General features: G+C 34.9%; 1 pseudogene; it reads left to right on the plus strand.

Annotated features, from left to right (window-relative positions):
* The first annotated feature begins 3,472 nt into the window (after positions 1 to 3,472).
* On the plus strand, positions 3,473 to 4,415 carry LOC125112100 (60 kDa heat shock protein, mitochondrial-like; annotated as a pseudogene).
* The last annotated feature ends 341 nt before the right edge of the window (positions 4,416 to 4,756 follow it).

Here is a 4,756-nt window from a genome sequence, read left to right on the forward strand (position 1 = left end):
ATCAGTTCTATGAGAACTTGTCAAAGTATACTGAATTTAGGGATCAGGAAAGACATCCTCAGGATAGTAATTGATCTGAGTTATGAAGAGTGACTAAAGGATCACTACATGAGGAAGTAGTGGCTAGGTTCACAGGAACATTTCAGACTGAGAGAGTAGGAGTCAAAGTCCCCATCATAGAAAGAAAAATAGCCAGTGTTGTTAAAGTCCACAGAGAAACTATTGTGTAGACCAAAGGATGGAAGACTTCTTAGACCTAGTTAGGAACTTGGTCTCCATTTTCATAAATATAGAAACTTTTTTTTATTCCCTTTATAATGATTTTTATTTTTTTCCAATATAGCTTGTTTACAGTGTTCTGTCAATTTTATGCTATATGGCATGGTGACCCAGCTACACATACATGTATACATTCTTTTAAAGGACTTTGAAAGAAAACGAACAAATTTACATCTTTAAAAATTAATGTATAATTGATTTACATGTTGTGCCAATTTCTGCTGTATAGCAAAGCAACCCAGACATACATTCTTACCTCGTATTATCTTCCATCATGTTCTAGCCCAAGAAATTGGATACAGTTTCTGATGCTGTATAGTAGGACCTCATTGCTTTTCCATTCTAAATGTAATAGTTTGCACCTACTAATGCCAAACTCCCAGTCCATCCCACTCTCTCCTCCCTCCCCCTTGGCAACCACAAGTCTGTTCTCTGTGTCTGACAGTCTGTTTCTATAAATTTACACTTTTAAAAGATCACCCTGGGTCCAATGTAGAGAAAGGATGGAAGTAGGATATGGACAATTGCTAGGAGATTCTTAAGTAGCTTAAGAAAGATATGGATCGGTAGAGAAAATCCCTTTAACAACGGAAGCAAAAAAAGAATTAATTATTTTGGAATAAACTTAAAAAGGGGTATAGTGATATCTCTGTAAGGAAAACTTTAAAACATACTTGAAAAACACAAAAGTAGACCTGAACAAGTAGAAATATACCCCCTCTTCTTAGATAAGACTATGAACATTATAAAGATGTCAGATGTCATTATAAAGATGTTTATAAATTAATTTATAAACTCAGCTCAGTCTTAATCAAAATATCAGCAGCATTTTTATGATGTAAGGCAAGTTAATAATAAATTCATGTGGAAAAACAGACAGGAATGGAAAAACAGACAGGAAGATACTGAAAAAGGAAATCTGTGAGAAGATATTAACCTTACCAGATGTAAAGCTAGAAAGATATACTTCAAAGTAGCTATAATTAAAATAGTGTGGTAATGTCACATGAATAGACAGAGCAGGGGAACAGACTGGAAAACCCAGAAATAAATCCAAGTACATAGGGAAATTCATTATATAATAAAGATAATATCTTTGGAACATTAATGGGGCAAGGATGGACTTTGTAATTAATGGTTGTATAACAACTGGGTAGCCATTTCAAAAAAATATTTTTGATTAATCTCACATGTCATATGCCAGAATAAACTTTAAATGGATTTGGAATTTAAATATAAAAAATGAAAACACACAGGAACTAGAAGAACACTGAGATAAATTTCTCTTTATCTTTAGAGTAGGAAAATACTTTCTATTTCTGAAACTCCTGAGAAAATTAAAGAAAATACTGATAAATTTGACTACATGAAAATAAAAAAGAAGCTAAGACAATAATAAACAATATCACAGACAAATGATTAACTGGGAGAAAATATTTGCAATATGCAACAGAGAGAGCCAATATCCCTAATATATAAAGAACTCTTAAAACTGAAGAAAAAGGGATCAAAATCCCAATGACAAAATAAGGAAGAGAACTGAGCAGACATTCACACACAGAGAAAAAAAGGTAAAAATGACCCTTCAGATAAAAATTCAAGAAGAATTAGAGAAATAAAATTTAAAACAATGCCATTTCTCACATATCAAATGGGCCAAAATTTAAAAGTTTTGGTTGGGAAATAGAGACTCATATATTGTCAGAATATAAAGTGCCACAACACTTCTGGTGGAAAATTTATTTTTAAAAAAATCAGTTTATTTATTCACTTATTTTTATTTCAGTTGATTTACAATGTTCTGCCACTTTCTGCTGTACAGCAAAATGACCCAGTTATACATATATATATACATTCTTTTTCTCACATTATCCTCCATCCTGATCCATCACAAGTGATTGGATATAGTTCCCTGTGCTATACAACAGGATCTCGTTGCCCATCCACTCCAAACATAACAGTCTTCCAATACTAACCCCAGACTCCCAATCCATCCCACCCCCATCTCTCACCCCTGGCAAACACAAGGCTGTCCTCCATGTTCATGATCTGTTTCTGTTTTGTAGATAGACAGATCATTTGTGACATATTTTAGACTCCCACATATAAGTGATATTGTTTGCTCTCTGTCTTTGTCTTTCTGACTTATTTCACTCAGTACAAGAGTCTCTAGTTCCATCCATGTTGCTGCATAATGGTATTATTTTGTCCTTTTTATGGCTGAGTAGTATTCCATTCTATATGTGTCCCACATCTTCTTAATCCATGCATCTGTCAATGGTCATAATAGGTTGTTTCCACAACTTGACTATTGTGAATAGTGCTGTGATGATACATACAGGTGCGTGTATCTTTTTCAGTGAATGTTTTGTCTGGATACATGCCCAGGAGTGGGGTTGCTGGATCATATGGTAGTTCTATATTTAGTTCTGAGGTATTTCCATACTATATTCCATAGTAATTGTACCAATTTACATTCTCACCAACAGTGAAGGAGGGTTCCCTTTTCTCCACATCCTCTCCAGCATTTGTTGTTTGTTGACTTGTTAATGATGGCCACTCTTAAGTGGTGTGAGTGTGTGTGTTGTTTTGATTTGCATTTCTCTAATATTTGGTGATGTTGAGCATTTTTTCATGTGCCTGTTGGCCATCTGTATGTCTTTGGAGGAATGTCTGTTTAGATCTTATGCCCTGGTGGAGAATTTAACAATATGTAGCAAAACTGTATATGCACTTATCTTTTCATCCAACAATCCCACTTTATGAATCTACCCTGAAGATATACCTTCAACAATACATATGCATAAGGTTCTTCACTGCAGTATTGTTGAATTGCAACATATTGGAAACTACCTAGATGCACATACACAGGTATTTGAATAAAACATGGAACATTCAAACACCAGAGTACTAAGAAACTATGAAAAGGAATTTCTGAACTAATATGAAGTAATTTCTAAGCTATGTTGTGAAGTTAAAATAAAAGCATGGTACATGCAGATTACCAGGTCTAGGCCAACAAGAAGGGAATGGAAGCTGCTGCACAGACAGTGTCAAGGTGCAGCGCAATGGAAAGAGGGGATAGGTTCTTTGTTTGCTGTGTGTACCAGATAATTTGTCCCTCACTTCACCAGGTAAATGGCCCGCCCACCTTACAGAAATGTTTGATGACCTGCAGTCTCTCACCAAGATGAGGCTGTTGTATAGGGCACTGAATCTTCATTTTACTCAGGCTTATGCCAGATATTTAAAATTTGTTGCAGATGCTCAAGGCTTAATGCCTCGAGGTGTAGTAGACCTTTTATTTGATGCTAGAGTCATTGCTAGGGATCTAAAGGGAAGAACAGTGATTCAAAAGTCCTAAAATAACAAAAGTTGGTGTAACTGTTGCAAAGCCAATTAACTTACAGGATAAATATAAAAATATTAGAGCTATACATGTTAAAAATATTGGCAATAGCAGAAATGAAAAGGCTGTAGACCTATCACCACTGCTGCTGTAGTGATATACTCTATTACCAAAGGTGGTTTAAGAGAAGATTAGCATGTTGCTAATCCAGCGGAAAGCAGAAGAGATGTAGTGTTAGCTATAGATGCTGTAGTTACTGAGACTGCTTAAGAAACAGTCTAAACTTGTACCAACACCTGAAAAAGTTGCTCAGATTGCTAACATTTCTGCAAAGAAATTGGCAATATCATTTCTGATACAGTGAAAAAGATTGAAATAAAGATCATAATCACACTGAGATGAAAAATGCTAAATGACAAATTAGAAATTATTACATCATTAAATTGAAGTTGGCTTAAGTTTGATGCCTGTATTCCATTGTGTGAAAAGAAAGTATCAATTCTATTATATTTGCCCTTGAAATTGCCCATGCTGTAGCCCTTGATAATAATTGCTGAAGATGTTAATGGACAAGCTCTAAATACACTCCTTTTGAATAGGCTAACAGTTGGTCTTCAGATTGTAACAAAGCCCCAAGTTTTGGTGAAAATAGAAAAACCTGCTTCAAGATATGGCTATTGCTGCTGGTGGTTCAGTGTTTGGAGAAGAGAGATTGACCCTAAATCTTAATGGTGTTTAGCCTCATGACTTAGGAAAAGTTGGAGAGGTCATTGTGCTTTGCTCTTAAAGGAAAAAGTAACAGGCTCAAGTTAAAAAATGATAACTCAATGATCAGTTAGGTATCATAACTAGAGAATGTGAAAAGGGAAAACAGCAGACACCTGGCAAACTTTTGATAGAATAACTATGCTGAACGTTGATAAACGAGTGATGTTGAAGTGAATGAAAAGAAATTACAGATACCTTGATGTTCCATTAATTGCTGTTGGAGAAAGCATTCTGGGAGTGGGATATGTTCTACTTTGGTCCATTTCAGCCTTAGACTCACTAATTCCAACTAATAAGAATTTTTTTTAAATTTCTCAATCCCACCTCCACCAGAAAGATTATTGATGAATGCTAAAATTA

Source organism: Phacochoerus africanus, chromosome 11 (assembly GCF_016906955.1).
Source record: "Phacochoerus africanus isolate WHEZ1 chromosome 11, ROS_Pafr_v1, whole genome shotgun sequence".
Lineage (NCBI taxonomy): Eukaryota > Metazoa > Chordata > Mammalia > Artiodactyla > Suidae > Phacochoerus > Phacochoerus africanus.